The sequence below is a fragment of the Dermochelys coriacea genome, chromosome 2 (assembly GCF_009764565.3).
Source record: "Dermochelys coriacea isolate rDerCor1 chromosome 2, rDerCor1.pri.v4, whole genome shotgun sequence".
NCBI classification, from domain to species: Eukaryota; Metazoa; Chordata; order Testudines; family Dermochelyidae; genus Dermochelys; species Dermochelys coriacea.
Window position 1 is genome coordinate 152,476,040 of NC_050069.1, and position 25,183 is coordinate 152,501,222.

The 25,183-nt window shown below is 42.3% G+C and overlaps 1 long non-coding RNA gene across 1 annotated transcript; it reads right to left on the reverse strand.

Moving 5' to 3' along the window:
• Positions 1-103: 103 nt before the first annotated feature.
• LOC122458520 lies at positions 104-18,758 on the reverse strand. The gene is made up of 3 exons (XR_006278561.1): positions 18,748-18,758; positions 5,375-5,382; positions 104-254 (listed from the first exon to the last, which is right to left on the reverse strand). It is a non-coding gene; the product is annotated as an uncharacterized LOC122458520 (long non-coding RNA).
• Positions 18,759-25,183: the final 6,425 nt, after the last annotated feature.

The following is a 25,183-nucleotide window of genomic DNA, read 5'->3' on the forward strand; positions in this document are numbered from 1 at the left end:
GTGACTAGTTTGGAATGTGAGGATCTGACCAGTCGCTTCCCAGCTTATGGCTGCCTCTGCTGCTTAGCCAAAGGCCTTAGCCTAAGAACAGGGCCTCAGACTGTCACAGTAAGAGAAGGCCCTTACACTGGCAGACAGTGATTTTTATTCTTTCTTTTATACCTCTATAAGTAGGTAAGTGATAAGAATACACCTAAATTCTTAGAGTATAGGCCTTTACAGACAGGCCTAAATATTTATATCCTAACAATGTCCTTCGCAGAATGTTCATGGAGTAGAGCATTTATAGGGAAAGTCAGAAACGGAGACTCACCTACCTGGGATTCAATCTTCACTTCAAAGGACACATATAACTCTCAGTAAAGACTAGAAAAGATACTAATATTCTAAACCGGCCTCCTGAACTTTGTTATTTTGCTGAATCACTTACTATTGCTGAGTATCATTTTGATACCTTTAGTAGAGAAAATACCCCAGGCAAATATATCCCCAGGAGACTCACCATGTATGGTGCAATCGTATATCTAACTACCAAAAACTTTTTTAAAGTCATGGTTCCCTTCCGTCACTCCAGAATTGCTGATCTGTATTATATAATCCTATGTGATTTATTTTTTAACCTCTTAGTGAAATGTAATACAACGTATTCCAGTCTAGCTCCTAAAAACTGCAGCTCACATGATAACTTTGTGCCCCATTAATCTTTTAACCCCTTGAGGCACACCTAACATCAATTACACAGTGCTGTTGCCCAGAGGTGAGATATGTGAGCTGGAACCGAAGACAGGCTACAACAGTGGCATCTCACACAGGGATCATGCACAATCAATCTTCTTCAGGGTATGGGGGCAGAATGACTTCAGAAGGCCATCAGTGGGTAATACAGTATTTGAGTGTATTTGTAGCTAACTTGTCGCACAAGCAAGAGCTTACAAATCATCCTGAACTTCCTGACCCCCTGCAATCTGCTGCTTAAGCACACATGCTATTAAATAGCATTGTAAACTCCATACAAAGGAAGCTGAAAAAAACATTTCTATGTCTGTCCTGGTTTTTTCAGCACATCTAGCTTAATAGGAGGATGGAAGGTAAACAGTGCCACTGAGATTAAGAGCAAACACTGGCTTTTCTTAAAGAAATGCCTGTCCTCAGTAAAAGAATATTTCAATTGAAATGTCACCACATGAGATCCCTGGAACTAGATATTTCCAAATGGTATAAAATAATAATAATAAGTAGGTTTAGCAACTTTTTTTTTTGCTACATAATAAAAGATTAGTGGAAACAATGTTGCCTGTGTGCTTCTTATAAAGACTTTTAGAAATGCCAACCTTGCGCACACAATATTTTGGAAGAAAGGATAAGAATAGCTTCCCTGATTAAGAAAGGAGAATCTCAAAATAATCTGAAGTGTTCTTATAAACTCCCATAGGTTTAATTAGAGGACAAGCTGGTAAACACCTAAACTTAAGGTTGCCTGACACTTACTGCTATCAGACCCTGTTTTCAGTCTCTTATATCATTGGTATATGCCGTTGGAGCAGAGACTGCAAATTTGGCAGGGGGGCTACCTATGTGTCAGGGATGTGCCTTTTGCTGGCACTGGCTGAAAAAGTGAAAATTTAGTCTATTTTTCAGCCTTTGAAAAGTCTCAGTTGCACATGCTCAATAGAGACTTTTTAAGAATTCACAGATAAAATTTTCTGAAGATTCTATCTGCATTGAACATGCTCCACCCTGAGGATCCAGGACCTGGGCAGATCCATGCAAATGCTGCTTCAAGCTGCCAGCCACAATTGTAGCACCTGGCACCAGAACAGTGAATGTGAAGTCTGTCTCTGACTATGATGTCAATGTTTCCCGTGTTGGCACCCAAGCAGCATGGAGGATAAAACATCCTGACATAAATACTGAAAGGGCAAGAGACAGACTTCGGGTGGGGGGAAAGGTGGGACCAAGAAGGACCAGAGCAGGAAATAGATTGGATAAAGAATCCTGGGGTGGGAGCCTGAGACTGGGATATGGAGGGGGAGACTGGAACTAGCTTCACAAGGAGACAGGGACTATGATCTAGTGGTGTGGAGAAATGTGGTTGAGGGGAGCCAGTGGGTGAGGGGAGGAAAGACAGATCAGATTTCAATCCAGGGTGCAAAGCAACCGGGACTCTCTGGGCAAGGAGCTTGGTACAAGGATTTGGGAAGGGAGACTGAATTGGGGAGTGGGACAGGAGACTGGAAACAGCTGGGCAAGGAGACTGTGGCAAGGAGTGTGTTGGTTGGGGGGGAGTAGGATGCAGAACCTAGAGAGAGACTGGAACTGGGAATAAGAGGGAGGGGAAGATCTGACAGGGAAAGTAAGACTGGTTGGGCAAGGTGACTGGACTATTATGAGGAGCCAAGGGGCATAAAGATTGTGATGAGAAACTGCAGGGGTGGGGTACAGTGGATGAGGATCGATTTTATGAATTTTAATGGAATAAATGGGCCCCAAAATCAACAGTGTTAACAAAACCCAATCAATTGTCCAGCATTAAACAGTTTATAACAAGGTCTGGTATACAAAGTCCTCAGCCTGTTTAGTACCCTGGCAAACACCATTAAAAATCTTTTAAACACATTATTAAAAAATACAGAAAAAGAAGGGACAAAGAGGTAACAGGATTTTGAAATACAAAGTCTTAAGTAAGACTTTTGTTTTAGCAACATACTTTGTCCCCTTTCACTTTAGCTGGGGAGAATTTTTAAAAGAAAATAAACCATAGTCTGACAGTCTTTCAGATGGTATCAAAGATGGTAATAACTGTCCTTTTGCGGAGCTGTTATTATTGCTGTTCTTGTTAAAGTCCAATCCCACATCCTAAGAAGACAAAACAAGACAAAGATGCACAAAAAAGGAGAGAAAAGAATAGCAAAATGCAGTTTCTGTCTGTAGTGTTGACTTTCACTTATAGAATCATAGAAGATTAGGGTTGGAAGAGACCTCAGGAGGTCATCTAGTCCAACCCCCTGCTCAAAGCAGGACCAACACCAACTGAATCATCCCAGACAGGGCTTTGTCAAGCCGGGCCTTAAAAAACCTCTAAGGATGGAGATTCCACCACCTTCCTACGTAACCCATTCCAGTGCTTCACCACCCTCCTAGTGAAATAGTGTTTCCTAATATCCAACCTAAAGCTTCCCCACTGCAACTTGAGACCATTGCTTCTTGTTCTGTCATCTGCCACCACTAAGAACAGCCTAGCTCCATCCTCTTTGGAACCCCCATTCAGGTAGTTGAAGGCTGCTATCAAATCCCCCCTCAGATGTGGCCTCACTAGTGCTGAAGAACTGCAATCACATCAGCCAACTCCATCAGCACCCTCAGATGCATTAGCTCCGGCCCCATAGACTTGTATATGTCCAGCTTTTCTAAATAGTCCTTAACCTGTTCTTTCACCCCTGAGGGCTGCTCACCTCCTCCCCATATTGTGCTGCCCAGTGCAGCAGTTTGGGAGCTGACCTTGTCTGTGAAGACCGAGGCAAAAAAAGCATTGAGTACTTCAGCTTTTTCCACATCATCTGTCACTAGGTTGCCTTCCCCATTCAATAAGGGTCCCACACTTTTCCTGATCTTCTTCTTGTTGCTAACATACCTATAGAAACACTTCTTGTTATCCTTCACATCCCTTGCTAGCTGCAACTCCAGTTGTGCTTTGGCCTTCCTGATAACACCCATGCATGCTCGAGCAATATTTTTATACTCCTCCCTAGTCATCTGTCCAAGTTTCCACTTTTTGTAAGCTTCCTTTTTTGTATTTAAGTTCACCGAAGATTTCTCTGTTAAACTAAGCTGGTCACCTGCCATATTTGCTATTCTTTCTGTATATTGACATGCTCAATAAGGCTTCTTTAAAATACAGTCAGCTCACCTGGCCTCCTTTTCCCCTCATATTAGCCTCCCAGGCAATCCTGCCCAGTAGTTCCCTGAGGGAGTCAAAGTCTGCTTTTCTGAAGTCCGGGTCCATATTCTGCTGCTCTCATTTCTTCCCTTTGTGAGGACCCTAAACTCGACCATCTCATGGTCACTGCTGCCCAGGTTGCCACCCACGGTGATTGAAGTCCACCATGAGAACCAGGGCCTGTGATCTGGAAAGTTCTGTTAGTTATCAGAAGAAAGACTCGTCTACCTCATCCTCCTGGTCTGGTGGTCTATAGCAGACACCCGCCCTGACATCATCCTTGTTGTTCTCACCTCTAAACGTAACCCAAAGACTTTCAACAGACTTTTCTCCGCTTTCATACTGGAGCTCTGAGCAATCATACTGCTCTCTGACATACAATGCAACTCCTCCACCTTTTCTCCTCTGCCTGTCCTTCCTGAACAATTTATATCCATCCATGACTGTGCTCCAGTCATCTGAGTTACCCCACCAAGTCTCTGTTATTCCAATCACATCATAGTTCCTTGACTATGCCAGAACTTCCAATACTTCCAGCTTGTTTCCCAGGCTTCTTGCGTTTGTGTACAGCCACCTAAGATTGCCCTTCCTTCTCAGTATGAATCAGGAGGCTTCCTCTTTTACATCCTCCTCCTTCTGTTTCCTCCTGGTATCCCACTTACCTCATGGCTTAGGTCACCAGCCCCCAGTGAGCCTAGTTTAAAGCCCTCCTCACTAGGTGAGCAAGCCTATCTGCAAAGATCCTCTTCCCTCTCTTTGCTAGGTGGATCCCATCTCTTCCTAGCAATCCTTCTTCCTGAAACAACATCCCATGATTGAAGAATCCAAAGCCCTCTCTTCGACATTACCTGTGCAACCACACATTTATCTCCACAATTCGATGGTCCCTACCTGGGCCTTTTCCTTCAACAGGAAGACTGGAGGAGAACACGACTTGCACCTCAAACTCTTGTATCCTTCTTCCCAGAGTCACGTAGTCCTCAGTGACCCACTCATGTCATTCTTGGCAGTATCACTGGTGCCCACGTGGAGAAGTATGAACGGATAGTGGTCCGAGGGCTTGATCAGTCACAGCAGACACTCCGTCACACCTTAAATTCTATCTCCAAGCAAGCAGCACACTTCAAGTTTCCTGGTCTGGACAGCAGATGATGACTCCATCCCCCTTAGGATGGAGTCACCACCACCTGTCTCCTCTTGGGAGTGGTGGTCGTGGAACTCCTATCTCTAGGATAATGCATCCCATGCCTTCCAGTTGAAGGGGTCTCCCTCTGTTCCCTTCCCTCAGATAACTCTTCCAAACCATTCTCCGCTGTAGTACCTGTGTAGAGAGCCTGAAAACGGTTTCTTACCTCTATCTGCATTGGGGAGTATATGGGTTTTCCTCTTTCTTCTTCTGGAGGTAACATGTTGCCAGTTTTCTTCCCCGTTCTGCACTGCCCTCTCTGATTCTTCAGCATGCTGTGCCTGCAGTACCAAATGCTGACTTCTATCCAGAAAATCTTCATCTTCTCTGATGCAACACAGGGTTGATACTTGGGTCTCTAGTCCCTTTAACCTTTTATTCCAATATGGAGACAAGCCTGCACTTCAAAAGTGGAAGAAAGACTGTCAAGGCTGATTCCCCACTCTGTCACTTTGAGTGCAGAAGGTGGGGGCCTGCAAGGATCCTAAAAATTAATATTGGCCACTCCAGGCTTATATTAAACTCCTGAGGTTACAGCTGTTCTCTGACCTTGGATGGGTAGATGCTGCCACCACCCAAGTGCAAAAACCCCTTTGAGAACCCAGGAAGGTGCACTTGGGGGAATTCCTTCATGTGGGGTACCCTCAAGCCTTTTCACCTCTCTCTCCAGGAAGAGCTGAGAAAGAAAACAAAGGAAATCAGCTGTTGCCACCAGCTAATTAAATAACATGCACAAAACTCTTAGGACACAAAATCCAATCCTATTTTTTAAAAAGGTAAGTTTTATTATAAACAAAAAGAAAGAAATACATTTAAAAACTCAGTCTATTGGCAGATTTTAAAAACCCACTTACAAAAATTAAGCATCAAGAATAACCTTCTTGAGGTTCAGCTTAAAGGTTACAAGCAAAACAAAAGCATTTGGGGTTAGCACAGAAGAATCCACAAGCCATAAAGAATTAAAAGAAATAAACCTAATCGCATCTTCCTAGACATTTCCTGATCTACTTACATATCTGGGGTTTTATATTAGTAGTTTCTAGGTATGATCTGATGATTTTTCATACCTGGCCCAAACTCTTACAGCATAGCTGCACTGTTCCCCTCTTTCCGGAGAACAACACAGATAGACAAAGGGGAATTTTTTTTCCAATGTTAAAAGTTCTAGCCTTCCCATTGGCTCTTTTAGTCAGGTGCACACTCCCTTCCTTCTACCTATGCAGGAAGACTTTTTAACCTTTTACAGATAAATCAAGTAGAGTACAACTACTAAGAGGGATTTTATAGCTAACTGGCTGGCTGGGTGTCCATAAAAGAGAGCTACCCCCTCTTTCATTTATCACAAAGACAAATATGGCACATCCTGTGCAGGTCACAACAGCTGATCGCTCACTATCCATAATGTCTTCCTTCTAAGAGCCTCTTCAGATGTTGTAGTTACTGCCCACAGAAGCCTGAAGGGCAAAAAATCTGTGTTGGAACTCCCAGGCAAACTCCCTCAGTTCGCAATTGGCTGCTTTTTTATAAGGCTGCTGGGTAGAAGCTTTTGGCCCAGCTCAAAGCCTTCCCTCCAATCAATCACTCCAAGCCCACCTTGAACAAAATACTCCCAATTCACACTTTTCAAACAAATAACCACACGGCCAAACAGTCACACTTTTCAAACAAACAAACATACTTGCAACCTTACTACTGGAAAAGCACAAGCATGGCACACAATCACTCCATGGCACATACATGGAAATCAGTCACTCCAAGACCCAGCATTAGGCTATTTAGGGTATTGCTTTTAGTTGCCTCTTTGGCCACAGGCTTACAGCAGCATTGCAAAATATACAGTCTTGGGCACCTAAACCAGACACATAAAACGGAAGGAAAAAGAGAGGTATAGCAAAGAGAAGAAATAAGGTAGGCAAGGAAAGGACACCTGGGTTGGGAGGGACGTGAAATCTCACATCCCAGCTAATGTTCAGGATTTTCCCTGAGCCAATGGAGATGGTCAAGTCATCTCAGTCCCTCTCTCTGGCTCATTATGGTCAGAACATCCCTGGGGATTAGGCTATAAAAAGCCCAGAGTCCCAGGAGATGGTGGAGAGGCAGCCATCTTCCTCTTCTGTTTCCAGTCAGTCAACCAGCATTTGCACCCCTCCTTTGAGTCTAGTGCAGTGTTACAGTAGCCAGCTTTTTTCAAAGACCCCAAGAGGAGTACATTGAATAGCCTACCCATTCATTATTTGTCCTAATCTTCAACACATCAATTTTGGTTCATTGATTTCCAGTCTCACACAGTTTTTGTTTACCAGGCATGATTTTAACACAATCCTTGCATTATATCAGTAGACCTTTTTGTTTGGATTAATTCAGTTTCTGTCTCTTTTTTGCATCTTTTTGCCACCAATATTTGTTGTTATAGATTATTGTGATATTTTATAAACTTTCACTCACTTTTCACAGCTGAGAGCACAATTAGGAAAAATTTGTAGGCCCAATTATTACAACAGATCCTGTGGAGAAACACAGGACTGGGACAAGGACAGTGTCACAGTTACAGACTAGCAGTACCTTTGATCCTTCTCAGGCTACATCTACAGGCTACAGATACAGATCTTACAGCAGCACAGCCGTTCTGCTCTAGCTGCACCACTGTAAGGTCTCCTGGGTAACCGCTCTATGGAGAGCTCTCCTGCTGGTATAATTAAACTACCCCCAATGAGTGGTGGTAGCTTTCTCAGCAGGAGATGCTGTCCTGCCAATATAGTGCTATCTACAGCTGTGCTTTTTTCGGTGAAACTTATTGTTTAGGGGTATTTTTTTTCACACCCCTGACCAACAAAAGTGCTAGTTTAGACAAAGTCTCATTCTTTCTTGAGTACATCCTTTTAAGTGACTGGCCCTGTGTCTTCATTCCTCTCAAGGTGAAATCCCATGATTCTCCACTCACAGACCAGGTTGCTGGGCTGAGGCTCCCCTGTTTACCAACCATGATTCCTTAGCAGTCCCAACATGGTTTGAAATCTGCCAGTCTTCTCTTTAGGAACTATGACCAGTGGCTGAGAATAAATGGTGACTCCATACAGGTTCTTTAAAACAAAATATTATTGATCTACCCATAGGAACATAGCACTCAGAGAAAAGAGTTAAAATAAGAAAGGCCTACATGCCTATGTCTTACCTAAAGCTTAGCATTTCCCTCTTAGCAGTGTCTGTCCCTGCAACTCAGTCTGCTCTCTTCAGGCAATTCCCTGACAACCTTTCTCTCTCTAGAGCTCAGGACTCAGGTTTTTATCTACTCCAGAGTTCTTTGTTTTAGGTTTCTAGCCTTAGGAGAGGTTTCCCCTGTTCCAAGTCAGCAGGTGTTGGACCCCTGCTTGATCAGAGGCAGACTTCAAAGCAATGGACACCTGTATTGTTCCTTTAAGTAATAGTGACTGGTTTATCTAAAGCAATTGTCTGTCTTCTTGTTGACATGCACTTAACTCCAGCAGGCATTAACCCTTTGACCCTGTAGTCAACAGAATAATAATAATCATCATCATCAAATAGAGGTACACGTAATATTCGTAAAAATAATACACGTATCTTCCTCAGAGAGTCTGGAGAGAAAAAAAACCATCCTGATTATCACTATAAAATTTTTTTTCTCTTGCTGATAATAGCCCACCTTAATTAATTGGTTTCATTACAGTTGGTATGGCAACACCCATTTTTTCATGTTCTCTGTGTATATATATCTTCCTATTGTATTTTCCACTACATGCATCCAGTGAAGCGGGTTTTAGCCCACAAAAGCTTATGCCCAAATAAATCTTAGTCTCTAAGATGCCACAAGTACTCCTTGTTGGGTTTTCTTCTGCTGATACAGACTAATACGGCTACCACTCTGAAACCTATCTTAGGGCAGACTGTCAGAAAACAGTGCAGACACCCCAAGCTGATGGTGTGTTCTATTATTAGATTTCACCAAGCTAGTGACAAATGTGAACTTCTGGATCGCTATACCAGTCTTACCATGGAGTCACAGACAGTCCCCTTAGACTCTCCAGTCTATCTTGCCACCTGAGAAAAATTGGGCTTAGTGATAAAAGATCACTTAAACCTGAAATCACACCACCTCAGGTTGTTCCCAGTTCCAAGAGACCAGTCACTTACACCAGATCAATTAGTATTCTAGTCTTATAACAAAGACAATGTTGGCAGCCAATTCTATAGTAAACTAACTAAAAGGTTTATTAGTTAAAAAAAAAGAATGAGAGTTATTGAGATGATAAAGCAGGTATAATATATGCACAGGTGAGTCACAGTTTGAAATTCCAAATGGTGGCAGTGATGTAATAAATTGCCAGTTTCCCATAAGTCTTTCCAGGGTACCCAGATTGTCTCTGGGGATCTCTGCTTTGCATCTGGTACACTTCCCTGTAAGAGTCCAAACAATCCAGGGATCCAGGATCTTTCCTTCAATTCATACTTACAGATTCTTATCACAGAAAACAAGCTGATAGGGATAGGGTCACTACCCACTTGGGCTTTTCCTCTGAGAGTGAGGAATACATTTTGAGCCTTTGACTTCCGATCACACACACAATGACCACTTTCTTTGAAATTAGCACTTTTCTGTTGAAGTTCTTCATTTGCATTCCACAAGGCTTCTTTCTTGTTTGATGGGTTATTCAAAAATTTGTGTTTTCCCATATTACTTTTCCAACAATGTCTGGGTAGTTAAAATCCCCCATTACTACCAGGTACTGTGTTTTGGATATTTCTGTTATTTGTTCTAGAAGTGCCTCATCCATCTCTTCTTCTTGACATGACAGTCCATAGGAAACCACTACCATGATGTGACCCCTATATATCAATATTCCAGTCACGAGACTTATCCCAACAAGTCTCTGTGATGCTGTGACTGGGTGTGCATACCCTGCCCTAGGCAGGGCAGGCTTAATCCCATACTATGGGTAGCAGAAATCCTGCCCCTTAGACCAGACTGGGCATGCTCTAAATGCTGCACTAGTATAAAGGAGAACAGCCCTACTCATTGTGGGCTGACCACTGGAGAAGAAGGATGCTTGGTGGTGGCTTCAGCCCAAGAGCTGCTTCAGCCCCTGACTGCAGGAACCGGAGAACCTGAGGCCCAGGCCAGAGACCAGTTGCCCACAGCCAGTCAACAGGAGTTGGAGTCCCAACAAGCTACCTGCACCAAGGAGCTTGGAGACTCCAACAACGAATAGACTCCCAGTTTCAGGACTTCCTAAAGGAAGTAGCTCAGAGGGGTGTAGTGAGTGGTACCTCGCACCTGAGGAAAGCCAGCGTGGTGCAGTAGAATCCCCACTGAGATGGTGACCACACTCACTATTGAGAGAGCCCTGGGCTAGGGCTGGTGGAGAGGGAGGGACTGCCCCCATCCCCAGTGGCAGCGCACTTCTGGTCACATGACTCTGGTCAGGAGGCCGCATGGCCCTGACCCCGAGGGCTGTTATACTGACTTTGGCGACTAGGCCACACGCCCCTGACCTCAAGGGCAGTGGTACTGACTCTGCTCACTAGGAATCATTCCCTAAACCCAAGGCCACGCTTTTGAATCTGACCATTGTGCCTCACCAGTACAGTTGGGTACACTGTAACCATGGTGTCAGCATACGCATCGTTCGCTTCAACAGGAGACCGGATGTGCATATCCACAGATGCCAATTAAGTCATAATTTTGCTTGTGTATTAAGACTTCCAGTTCTTCATGTTTATTCCCCATAATCCTTACATTTGTATACAGATATCTAAGAAACTGAGTAGCTTCCCCTACTGATTTTCCTCTTCTTGCTCCTATAACTCTATTGTAATTTTCCATTTTCCCCTCAAGATCCTGCCCTTTGTTAAGGTTGCCTTTTTATGCTTACCTAAGGGCTTTTGTTATCCCACATCTGCCTACTTTGGGCTTTTTTATACCTTCGTTTGAAGAATCTGGTTCTAGCCACTGCCCGAGACAGGATATTGGACTAGATCAGTGGGTCTCAAACTTTTTTTACTGGTGCTCCTTTCACACAGCAAGCCTCTGAGTGTGATCCCTCTAATAAATTAAACACACTTTTTTATATATGTAACACCATTATAAATGCTGGAGGCAAAGCAAGGTTTGGAGTGGAGGCTGACAGCTCATGACCCCACATGTAATAACCTGGCAAACCCCTGGGGGGTCCTGACCCCCAGTTTTGGAACCCCTGGACTAGATGGACCTTGAATCTGAGCCACTGGGGCAATTCTTATGTTCCTCTGTAACCTTAATGCTCTTTCAATGTAGCTTTTTGATTGTAATTTCTTATCTATACTCTGATAGAACTTTTATCAGATTTTCACAAGAGCTGCACACCCAGCAGCTCCCAAGGAAAGCAATGATTACATCATACTTGAGATAACAATCAGATACACAATTCTGTTTAAAGAAAAGGCGTACTTGTGGTTATAATTCTTGACGTCTGATTTGTGTCCATTTATTCTTTTACGAGCCTCTGATAGTGTGGCTGATGAGATTAGGCCCTATGATGGTGTCCCCTGAATAGATATGTGGACAGAGTTGGCAAAGGGCTTTGTTGCAAGGATAGGTTCCTGGGTTAGTGGTTCTGTTGTGTGGTGTATGGTTGCTGATGAGTATTTGCTTCAGGTTGGGGGGCACATGCAATCAATGGTTAGTGGCTATTTTACAGAAAAGAGAAAATCACCAACTAAAAGTTAGTTAAAAAACAAACACATAGATGAATTTTATACAAACTATTGCTAAAGCACTTTTGACCTTAATGTTAGCTTCAAGGTCAAAGAAAGTGAGAGCTACCTTGTGGTCTATCTCAGATATCTGTTTTTAACTATAGCCTTCTAGTATTAGGTGGAAAGTAAATCCCACAGGGTATCTATGTTCAGGGAAGCCTTTAGAGGCTATGATCTGGATTCATTATCTATAGTCTTGATCTGATTGATATAGAGATGAGGAGATAGTAAACTCAATACAAAGTTTTTGCTTGATATATTTCTTGAGACAATACAAAAGAGAAGATATTCTGTAGCAAACAACTTTGTTAGATCTGTATTTATGACTATATAAATTTCCTTCTGTGCTTTGGCTTAATCTAAAAATTCTTAATTTTTCAAATTTCAATTTACGTAGCTATCTGGGACATTAACTTTTTTCACACGTCAGACTAATCCTCTGATTTAAGGAGAGAGCACATTTAGCTGAATATATAAACAGGCATGGATATTTCTACATGTTTCTATCAAAATTTGGAATTAATCAAAGCTTAAAAGCTTCTACCCAAATTTGGCTATTGTCCATAACATCACATGTCAGCCATTACTACTATCGCAGTTTCTGTGTTATCTCTTATTGGTAGGAATCAATATACCACAGATCTATGGCAGAAGTTTCCTCAGGAACCTAAAAGGGGAGAAGTTGCCCCATTTAGATGTCTATCATTTCTATTTTTTCTTAGTTCTATACTCAGATAAATTTTTAAATTACTAAACAAAAGCACAAAATGTGTAGGCATTTGCTTAAATCGTAGATTAGTGAATAATTAAATACACCTGCCTTCTAAAACAGTCTTTGTATAACCATATAGTTAAATGGAATAAATAAATACTCACTATGTCAGAGTGCAAACAGTATGCGGATTATAGCTCTTCCTAGATTCATTTATGTTTTCAACATGTTGCAGCTGCAGATGCTTGCAAGGCTTATAAAACAACTTCATGCTATCAAAGCCTTCATTTGAGATGAGGAAAACTTGGATGGAAACTGGACATTTTGTAGGCACATAAACAGATCTGAACCTATTGGGTAATCCTGGACCTACTGAAGTAAATGACATAATTTCCATTGACCAATAGATTTGGGATTTTATCACATACTCTTTAGAAAATAGGTTGGTTTATCTGAGGTCTCCTTTTTAATAATGGAGGTTAAACATAGCTGGACAATAACTGCATAGACAGTTTTATAAAGATTTATGATATTCCCTCCACAATAAAAATTAATCCAGTATAAAAATTATAGGAACACATGAAAACAAAGTGACAGGTATCTGACAAAGGTGTTAATGCTTCATGAGTATACTAAACATCCTTTAATATCCTAGATCTGAATACAAACTTTCTACATCATCACATATTTATAATAATTTTCACTTAAATACTGTCTTCCATGTGAGGATCTCAAACAGCCTTTCACACATTAATGAATTTTAACTTCCCTGTGAGATGACATGGCCAAGATTACACAGGAAAGGATTAGGAGCAAGCCTGCTTGTGAAATGAATGGACATACTTTAAAATCTTGCCAAATGTCTTTCTAGGGTTCTTTAGAGGTAAGTTGTCGTAACAGCTTTGGAACAGAATATCTCTCTTATAGTGATTAAAATAATAAAGGTACTTTCAAGCTTTCAAAATAAATTTCAGTGTTATTGGCTTTTCCAGTATGTGTGTGTGCATATATATAACTTTTACATTACTTATTGTTTAAAGAGCATTTCATAGACTCTATTTTGCATCTATAAACAAACTCCAAAAGTGCTTTCTGGTGTTTTAAGAAATTAAACAGAGAGAGCAAACTATCTCATTGTAATGATGAGTATTCTGCAATGCTTTTATCTATTGAACCATTACATAAAAATGCTCAGTCAGCTAATTGTTCCATCATTAAAAGGCATTTTCTATCTATGTAACTAAAAATAACTGACTAATCATTTTATTGTTAATGCATATTTAATTTATACTACTACTAATAATAGTAATATGTTTTCATTAACTAACACATATATTCAGTCTTTTAATCCCTAGATATGTAAAATGAAGTCTATGAATAACTATCATTAACTATTCAGGCTATTGCAGCATTCCAACTGGATTGTTTTGACCTCATTCTTGTGTGGGTGTGCTGTTTGCCCCCTCTCCATCCCAAAGAAGGTTGGGATTGACCTCCCAAAACTAGAGAATCCTCTGAGATCTGCATAGATCTCAGGAGATCTGCAGAGGTTAAGGTAATCTATGTAGTGGCCTTACTCAACAGTGGCTCCCCAACTCCCTGGCAGGGTGGCTCCTACAAGAGCAATGATAGTAGGGAATCTCTTCATACATGCTGTGACCCACCAATCCTGACCTCCAGTGAGGACAATGGAAGGCAAAAGACCAGATGGTGTCATGGGCAATCTTGTGTAGAGTCGGCTCTCCAGCCTTAGGCCCTTCCACATGATATAGCTCAAACCCTTCAAAGCTTTCAAGGAGAGGTTTCCTGATGCCAAGAGGTAAACAATTCATTGGCTGCTGTTCTTCCCACAGATGTGACAAGCTCTTTCCCCTAAGAAAGCAGAATAGACAGCAAGGCCTCTAGAGACTGTTTGTTAGTTAACTCAAGATAAAAAGTATTTCTGAAACATGAGCTGAGCTACAATACATGGCTTTTCTCCTCCTCCCAATTACCAGTCTATTGAAGCCACAGGGCTTTACTCAGAAAGGTTTACATCCCTTAGTATTGCTTTTGGATCTCAAAGCCAAAAATACCTAGAAAAGTGTCTACTAATTATCTGGTAAATGTGTTTGTTCATGTCTAAAGTGCAGCTTATCTATTTACAATTGCCCTTCCTATTTTCCTTCAAGGAGTGGGTTTACTTGAGAATTTCTCCCAAAGAACTTGCTTTTCATGTCAGCAATTATGTGCTTTGCTAACTTCTAAGGGATGTTAACTCAGCTGCCAATGACAACAAACAAAGTTATTCAAAAAATAAAAGGAGTACTTGTGGCACCTTAGAGATTAACAAATGTATTTGTTAGTCTCTAAGGTGCCACAAGTACTCCTTTTCTTTTTGCGAATACAGACTAACACGGCTGCTATCTGAAATCTGTCATTATGCAAGTTATTCAAAAGATGCATCCAAACATAAAATAAAAGTCAAGCAATATCTGTTTTACATTTTCAGTGGTTTTCCTCTATTAAAAATTAGCATACAACACTGTACACAGCTCCCTATAAATTATCAGTTTGTCTGCATTAATAGAAGTCTCATCTCAAGGGCACAAACTTGCAGACTCACCTACCCAACACTATGGGACTGAGGGGATAAAGAACTGGTATAGAACTCCTTAGGAGGGCCTAAATTCATAGGCTTTTCTTGATCCTAGTGGATCATACAGACTTCATGGCTTTCCTGTGTCATCAGCTGCCTGCTCCCCAGCTTCTTATGATTTGCCAGGTTCCAAGGCTTGATCCCTGACTCCAGTCCTGATGTTCCTCTCTGTAAAATTTAAAGACCTTAGGGGCTGCTGGGGACTTCAGTAAAGTCTGCATCAGGCCCATGGTCCTGCTGACCTATTAAGGTTCACAACAGGTCTTGTGGACTTTAAAAAGGAAGAGGAAGAATCAAGCCTAAGGGAGCAGGGGAAAGCTGGAGAATAGAACTGAGTTGACTTGTGAAGGCTATCAGGGAAGACTGGAAGCCTGTAGCACTCCTCTAATCTTCTGATAAGCCTTTTGCCCTTAAAGTCACTATAGGTACTCAGCCTTAACCCCATTTAATTAAGGGGGTTTTTTTCCCTGTGAGAATATAAACACAAACTCTGTGAAACACAGAGTACAAAAAAATTTCATGATGTAACATTAAGGGACACAGCTAAAAATCACAAGAAGTCAGGAAATGCAAAAGCTGAGGATTCCATAGCAGTCTTAATTCAGCTATATGGCATGTCCTGTATGCCTTATTTTTATATCAATATAAACAGTAGTGTTAATGTTACTTACTAAAAAAGAAAACTGCCTATTGGTTTCTGTCTTTGAGATGTTGGTGTTGACCTGTGAAGCTCCAAATAGCTTGCTACCATCATACTTGAGAGACCATCTGTCTATCTTTACAACATTGCCACAGTTGTGATCAGAGGCATGTGAGTTGGATCCCCCACAATTTAAAAGAGAAGGCACTGGCAGCAAAGCAGGCTCCATAAGAGACCTTCCACTTTGAAATCATCTGCTCTGATCTTGCTCTGAAGTAGTTCAGGTCTATTGCCTTCCATGCTATGCAGCAAAGTGTATTTCATTTGCTGTTACTTACAGAGGGACCAAACAGGGATTGCGGTTTATGTGGGGATGGGGAATTTTGTGGAAGTTCTGAAGAAGACTGAGTATTGCTGACTGTTATGGGTTTTGCTGCCAATTTATTTTTGTTTTTAAATTATATATCAAAGGTGCCTTGGTCTTTGGATAGATACCTCTTTTGATATTTGAGGAAATCAAAATAAAAAAAAATAAATATTATACCTGGTCAGAAAGCACAATTTCCATTTCATTTTGATAGTGGTGAATGCTTTCATTAAAATAAGGTAAAACATATCATTTCAATAACGCTGAAGCATACTAATAAAAATATTGAATATAGTGCATATAAATATAAAAAATACAATACATTGAGTATCAATGTAAAATTTGAAATTAAATGAAAAAAGATAGTCAAAATGTTTTGCAGTCTTTAGAGAGAACATTTAGATAATATCAAAATGGAACTAATAATTTCAACTTTCTTCTATCAAAAATTTCATCACAATTGACATGTTCCTGAAAAACATTTTGATTTTGTCAAAACCACATTTTCCAATGAAAATCTGTTCCTTCCATAATGTTTAGTAGATGTACTAAATACATTAAAATATATGCAAAATGGGTCAGTTAACATTGCTGTAGGAACCTTAATTTTTGGATCACTTGACTTTTTTGCCATTTTAACTGTGCAGTCTAAATTAGTATTAATATAGGGGACGGTAGGTTGTGGAGGATTCAGTTATTTTCTGAAATTTTAAATGGAAATTAAAGAATAAAAATGAAAAAGAAGACAGGGAAAAAGAAAGAATTGAATCTAAATACACAGGTAAATTGGTGAAGAGAGTGCTGGAAGGCTGGCATCTCTAAACGGGCAGAGTTAAGTTTGTTGTATGTGGTGTATGCTAGATATGGCAGTTGTAAAGAATGTGCCTATGAGTGCAAGAGTAGAGGGTGTGTCCGATTAGGTGGCTTAAATTTTCATTTTCATGTTTTTGTAGTTTTGTGTCAGATGTGTACAACTACCTTAGCTAATACATATGAAAGTGTTTTTAAGAATAAATATAAGTGATGGGTTGAATATTCTGTAAATACGCACATGCTTATGGTTTAATATTATTGATCAAATGAGATTCTTCCATCTTTGTGATCCAGGCTGGCATTCTGTTTCTGTCAGTTCTCAGTTAGCACATATGTAACATGTTCTTCTCAAAATACTCTATTATATTACAATATTATCTCAAGTGGGGGGGGAGGGGAATCATAAAATAGATAAAATTCACAAAAGATAAATGATGAAAGGAGACTTATGTCAATTTTTTATCTCACAAGTACTTCTCACATATTCACAAAGAAAAATGGATTTTGTTTAATCTCATGTGAGACAAAAGTATACAAGTGTCCAACATAGCACCATAATATAGAACTAAATATTGCTTTCTCAGAGTACTAAATTCATACCAGCTTCACCAAATACTCTAATCTGACTATAAATTTACCCTCCCATACCTCGTCATTCTCTATATTTCTTCTTTAAACAGACTATCACTAACATTGCTGGCTGTGAACAGTACTAAAAATAGGAAATTCAATTAAATAACTGTATATTGCTGAGAGTATTACAAGGGACTACTATTCCTATAGGGATGTATTTTCAGAGCAATTTGATGTGGCTGCCTTATTTAGAAGATGAGCAATTTAGCCGTGGAAGCAAAACATTCCTGGCTGATTGGAAATATCAACATCTATTTTATTGTGTTATGTTATCTGTATCACAGCAGCTGTGTCGCATCAGCTTACAATGAAATGTTGTCTCGTCAGAGGGCAGCCTAACACCAAAGGGCACCCATGTGCCAGCTCACAACTGTGAAAACCTTTAGTTATGAAACCCAGTGGCGTATTAATGCCTAGGCCGGCAAGGCCTAGGCCTAGGGCGGCAAATTTGCAAGGGTAAAATCCAATCAGTCAGGCACGCCTCAGCTTGATGCAATACCAGTGTTTTCTGTTTTCCCACCACCACTTTCTACCTATGTACATCCAACTTTGCCAGGTGCAGGCCTAGCCAGCAACAGGCCAGAAGTCTCCCACCGCCCTCTGTGCCTCACCTTGCTCTTCCTCCCAGCCTTTATAGCCCTGCTAATGAGGCTGGTGTGGTGCTTAGATGCTGCTTGTAATTATTAGAACTGGGAGCACTGGCTGTTGGGACTCTGAAAGGACAGGAAACAGGAAGGGGGTGGGGAGTTGAGGAGGCGGAGTGAGAGGTACCGAGGGTGCAGCAGCAGCTTGGTAAAGAGGTTTCCATTTTAAAAATAAAGTCCTGTTGAAGTTTGTTAGTACCTTGCCTGGTTGTTACAACATTTTGGCAAAGAGGATGGATCTTCTGCCTCTGAACCCACCTGCACCCTTTCTGCAAAGCCCACGTGAGCCTCCAATTGCTTTTACTACCTGGATCCATATGTTTGAGGCTTATCTGTTTGCAATCAGTGCTACAGAGATTTCTGAAGTAAGAAAGCGTGCTCTGCTAATCCACTGCCTTGGAGAAGAAGGGCAGTGTATATTTTATACTTTTCCCCTTGCAGATGATAAATAGGAGACTGCACTCACTGCATTAAAGAACTTTTTTTGTGCCAAAAGTGAATGTAGTAGCTAATCACTACAGATTTCGCCAGCGTGAGCAGAAAATAGGGAGACTATAATGCAGCATATTGCTTCCCTGAGGAGTCTGATTGTAACTTGTAACTTTGGGAATATAGCAGATGAGATGATTAGAGATCAGCTCATTGAGAAAACAACCATGCTTCGTGTAAGAGAACGCTCACTTCTAGAACCACAACTTACACTAGAAAAAGCAATAACCACTGCTACTCAGATTGAGTCAGCTACAGCTGAAGCCAAAATAATGAGCATGGATACAGGAGGCACAGTCCAGGCTGTGACTCCTTTGCAGAAAAGTTCACTATCGGGCAGACAAACGATTACAAGAGGAAAACTAATGGAAAACCACCAAATCAGCAAATTCAAAATACAGTAAAAGCATGCTTTCACTGTGGATCCCCACAACACCTTGCAAGCTACATAGGATGTCCGACAAAAGTAGCTCAGTGCAATCATTGCAAAAAGAGTGGGCATTTTCCTGAAGTCGCAGCAGCCAGTTCAATCAACAGGTGCATGCAGTTACAATACCAGATGTTACTGTGCTGAGCGTGGACAAAATCACTACTGCACATATTCCAGAACAAATAAAGTGCACTGTAAACGTTTCCGCCATACCCTCAGGCAAATCACACTCTATTCAGCTAATGGTGGACACTGGCTCAGCAGTATCTATACTACCTGATTCCATCTATTTGCATTACTTTAAAGATGTGCCTCTTACTGAACCCAAACTTCACTTGGTGTGCTATTTGAAAAACCATATTCCAGTACATGGCTGCCTGCCAGCAATAGTTACTTTTGGTGATTGCTGTGTAACTGCAGAGTTCTACATTGTCCGCAAAGGCATTCCTATCCTTGGCAGAGATTTATTGGCTGCTTTAAATCTCAGGGTAGTTAATGGACAAATTGATCTTCCTCAGCAAAGCACTCTTGCAGCACACACACCAGTTTCAGCTGGGACCCAACACCAGGTTGAGGAGAAACTTGGCTGTGCTTATGGGTTTCTGCATAAAATTAAAATGTGGAAAATTTGATGCCTGTATGACAGAAGTTACGGTGCTTACCATTTTCAGTCAGGGAAGCTGTTTCAGAGGAAGTGAGAAAACTTGTTCAAAAGGATATTATTGAAGAGACTGACTCCTCGGAATGGGTTTCACCTATAGTAGTGACGCAGAAGAAGGGTAGAGGCATTCACCTTTGTGTGGACTTAAGGGAGCCAAATAAAGCTATTGTGATTGACAGCAATCCTCTTCCTCACATAGAAGAAGTATTTGCAGAACTCCATGGAGCAAAGATGTTTTCTACTCTTGATTTGCAGAGCTCATACTACCAGGTTATGTTGTATGAAGAGAGCAGAGACCTCACAGAATTTATTACATGAGGGACTATTTCATTTTAAACGTGTTCCATACGGTCTCACATCTGCCCCAAGTGCCTTCCAAAAAAAGATATAATTGATTCTGAGGAATCAACATGGAGTTCAGTGATATCTGGATGATGTTATCATGTTTGGAAATACTTCTGAGGAGCAGGACAATAATCTGCAGTCTGTACTAAACTGCCTCAAGCTCAATAGGTCCAAATGCAAATTTAGACAAACTGAACTCTCCTTTCTGTGGCATACAATTTCACAGGCTGGACTAAAACCTGATCTAGATCATATCCTGGCAATTTCAAATGCTCCTCCTCCAACAGATTTGCAAACCTTACATTCCTTCTTGGGTCTTACCTCGGGGTATGCAAAATTCATTCCGAATTATGCTTCTGTCATTGAACCGTTACGAGAATTACTACAGAGAAGTCCAACGTTAGTGCGGACAATGGATGCAGAAGCTAGTTTCAAAATGGTGAAAGACTTGATTGTACATAGTCCAGTACTTGCACTATTCAGTCCTGCATTGTCCACAATTGTAACTACTGATCCTTCCAGTTATGGACTTGGGGCTGTCCTCACACAACTTCATGAGGACAACACAGAGAGGACTGTTGCATTTGCTTCAAAGACGCTAAGTAATGCTGAGAGAAAATATTCTACAGTTGAAAAAGAAGCACTTGCTTGTGTCTGGGCTACTGAAAAATGGAGAACTTACCTGTGGGGTCGCATGTTCAAGTTGCACACAGACCACAGCCCTTTGACGACATTGCTCACCACTAAAGGACTGAGAAAAACAGTTGAACAGAACCAAGGAAAGTATAAGGCTTTCACAGACAAGCGGCGGGGTGCTAAAGAACCAAAGTTTCAGTGTGGTTCCTTCATTAGAATACAAAAACCTGGAATTTTATGCAAAGGGGACCATAAATTCACAGCTCCTCTTAAAATCATAGAGAAAAGGGGACCTTACACTTATCGACTTTCTGATGGGCGAGTATGGAATGCTTCTCATCTTGCACCTGCATATGCACCAAGAGGAGATTATGCCAACACCCAGTCTGCATTGGATGACTTCACCATAGTATCAACACAACAAGACATTGCACTGGAACTGGGGCTTGAGAGACAGCCTGTCAGAGCCCGATGACCACTTGTCCGGACTAGAGACTATGTTATGTAGTATCTACAGTGTTTTCAGTGTGATACTTCTGCCAACAGTATAGTGTCTTGTTTCATGTTTCTTCCTGTGGTTAGAACAATAATGTTTATTTTAATTGGGAAAGGTTCTTAAGAGAGGAGGGAATGTGGTGTTTAGATGCTGCTTGCAATTATTAGAACTGGGAGCACTGGCTGTTGGGAGTCTGAAAGGATAGGAAACAGGAAGGGGGGGGGAGTTGAGGAGGTAGAGTGAGAGATACCTGGGGTGCAGCAGCAGCTTGGTAAAGAGGTTTCCATTTTAAAAATAAAGTCTTGTTGAAGTTTGTTAGTACCTTGCCTGGTTGTTACAACAGCTGGCAGGTGCTGCTTGTTACCAGGCAGACACAGAACTATCCAACCAACCCCAATCCATTCCCCTTGATTGGGGCTGGAGTGGCAGGGGCTAATTAAGTGCTTCTCCCTCAACACCCAGTCTCACAACTCCCCCTTAAGCAGCCACTAGCTATGGCATAGCCTGGCCCCTTCTCCTTCTACCAGGGGGTTATTCTGGGGGAGTCCCTCACCTCCCACTGGGTGATCGTCCTTGCAGGGTTCATTCATCCCCCACCCACAAAACGTACACTGGGTAGGAGGTGGATGGCCGCACAAATCTGCTGCCACTGATAGGTCTTCACACAAGTCACAGCCTCGGGTTTGTTCTCTCGGCTGCTCCCCCTTTTTTTTTTTGCAGGGAATCAGGATTAGTCCAGCCTTCCTCCAGGACACCCACGGCCTCAGCTTCTGCTACCCTGCCCAGTGGGATGCAGCCCTCCTTACCTGGGGGCCCCTGCTTTTGGGCACTCCCTGAGTCCCTCCCCCTTGAGTCTCCTTACCTGGGGGTTCTATTCTGAGGCACTCATTTGGCCCCTCACCATCTGCTCCTTTTCCTTCCCTATTCGGGCTCTGTTGTCTAGGGTTTTTTTTCTTGTTTTCTGTAGGGACCTTGGCCCTCTCCCTCACCAGTGTCCATTAGTGTAGGGGTTCTTCTCCCTTCTTTGGGGTCCCTTCTCTTTTCCTGCCTTTGGATCTCCTCCCACTACCTCCTTTCCCTTTAGGGAGGGGGCCCCAGTCTGTCCAGTGGGTACAATAACCCCTCTACTACCCAAACCCATTTTCAGGCAAATGTGTCCCATGCTTCCAGGGGTACCTGTGCCATGGGGCTGTGCTTCAAATCCCCATGGATGCACTCTAGATTTATCCTCACCCTGGGGATAAGACAATGTGGCTTTACCAGCCCCCTCTGGATGAATAAACAGTCTGAGGCCTTGTCCATCAGGCCCCTCTGGGGCTTTCTTCCCACTCGCACTAGAGTGGTGGCTAGTTCTCTCCCGTTCCCCCACCCTCCAAGATTATTCCAGCCGCAAAACTCAGCTAGGCCACATTCCAACTCCAGGCAGCCCCCTTTTATGTCCTGGTGGCCCGCACTGCCAGCACATGAGCTGTCCAGGGTGACTGGGGGCTCCCCTGATCTCCTCCTTCTTCCTCTCCAGGTTCTTTCTGGAGGCGGGGGGAATCTCTCGCATTTTTCCCCCCACTCTAGGTCCCATCAGGTCTGACCCTCCTTTCGGGAGAAGTCCACCTCCACGTACTCCTCCATTACCTTAACTTAATCTCCAGGGTGCCTGACTGGTGTCGCCTGACCCGGACTCGCATATTCTCTAGAAGGCCCTGAAAAAACTGTTTGAGGATCACCCGGTCCATGATTTCCCCCCCACCGTTTGGGTATCTGGCCACAACCAACACATGGCCCAGTCTATCAGCTTCTGGGCAAAGGCTTGGGGCAGCAAACCCCCTGTCCAATGGGCTGACCGAAACTTCTGCTGGTATTTCTCCATCCGACAGCCCTACACGGTCTAGGACTGCTGCCTTCACCACCTCATAGTCCTTGGCTTGGTCGTTGCTCAGTGCCATATAGGCGGCTTGAGCCTCGCCGGCCAGTTAGGGAGCCCTTCATAGGGCCCAGGTTGCCCTGTCCCATCCGGCGCCCATGGCTACATGCTCAAAGGTACAAAGAAAGGAGTCAGGGTGATCGGCAGGGCACATCTTACATAGGCCTAAAGCCATTACGCAGGTGTCCTCACTTCCCGGGGGACTCAGCAGTCTTTGTAGGAGCTGCTGCTCCACATTGGCCTGCTCCTTTATAAAGTCCTAGAGAGTTTTCTGTTGCTTCATGTGACAGGCTAGTAAGGCCTTCCTCTCTAGCTGGTGGGATTGCTGGAAAGCTTGCAGTGCCTTCTGCATCTCCTCCTGTTGCTTTGCTAGCCACTGCAGGGTTCCCTCCAAACTCTTGTGCTGGCTTCAAATCCCAGATAAGCCCCCACATGTAGCGAGGCACACACTGGGCCCCTCTGGTTTCAGCACCTGTTGCCTTCTCCAATCAATCAGGAATGCCTCAGCTTGATGCAACAGCAGTGTTTTGTTTACAGTTGTTTTCCAGCCATCACTTTTCACCTATGTACAGGTTTCACAGCCAACTTTGCCAAGTGCAGGCCTGGCCAGCAACAGACTAGAAGGCTCCCAGCTCTCGGCTCCCACCTTCCTCTGTGCCTGGCCTTTCTCTTCCCCCCCTTCCTCCCAGCCTTTATAGCCCTGGCTAATGAGGCTGGCAAGTCCTGCCCATTACCAGGCAGACACAGAACTATCCAAGCAGCCCTAATCCATTCCCTTTGATTGGGGCTGGAGTGGCAGGGGCTAATTAAGTGCTTCTCCCTCAGCACCCTGTCACAGGGAACAAAACCCATAGTAACACTGTCCATTTACAAAAATCACAAAAGAAATGTCTTCCTTTCTGATTCAGCTATGAGAAGGTCACCTATGACCCACAACTCACATTGCAATTGGTCCAACTCAGCGCTTCATGAGAAGTTTATTTAAGGTTCTGATTGATCCACATCAGCTTTTCAAATGTAAACCAGCAAGAAGCCTGGTGTCTTCAGCAGTAAGATTTCCACAATCCAAACTGCCTGAACAAGATGAGAGATTGAAAATTATTTTATTCTTAATATAATTACACAACAGAAAAAAAATTTAAAAAAATAAAAGAATTCACCCTTGTGCTAATAAGACATCACACCAACTCTAATATGGGCACTGGTAGGAACAGTCCTTCAAAACCCCACAAAGGGGTCTCTTCTATGGTCACAGGTTTGTAACAGCCTCAGCTCATAACGTGCTTAGATCACCCTTTATACAGTTCAGGGGTCTTTGATCTGGAGTTTCCAGAAGCAGGTAATTAGTAGACAAGTATAGTACACAGGGTGTAGCTTCAAAAGGAAAGGATTTGAAGTGAGACATTTGCATTCTCCTTACCTCCACATACTTCCTAGGAAATCCACTTCAGACATATTGTTCCAAAAACCCCTTTGAAGTTCCTAATACCTTCCAGAGATTGTGTTAGTCAGTCTCGTAGAGAAGTTACATAAATACAATTCCAAAATAACACATACACAACTGCATTTTAGCACAGTAGACCCCAAAGTTATTAAACCTAATTCAACAAGGTTCAACCTAATTCAGTAGGTTAAAGAGCTGTATTAGCAGGAGTGTTCTAAGCAAGACATGAGAAGTAATTCTTCTGCTGTACTCTGCGCTGATAAGGCCTCAGCTTGAGTATTGTGTCCAGTTCTGGGCACCACATTTCAGGAAAGATGTGGACAAATTGGAGAAAGTCCAGAGGAGAGCAACAAAAATGATTAAAAGTCTAGAAAACATGACCTCTGAAGAAAGATTAAAAAACTGGGTTTGTTTAGTCTGGAGAAGAGAAGACTGGGGGTGGGG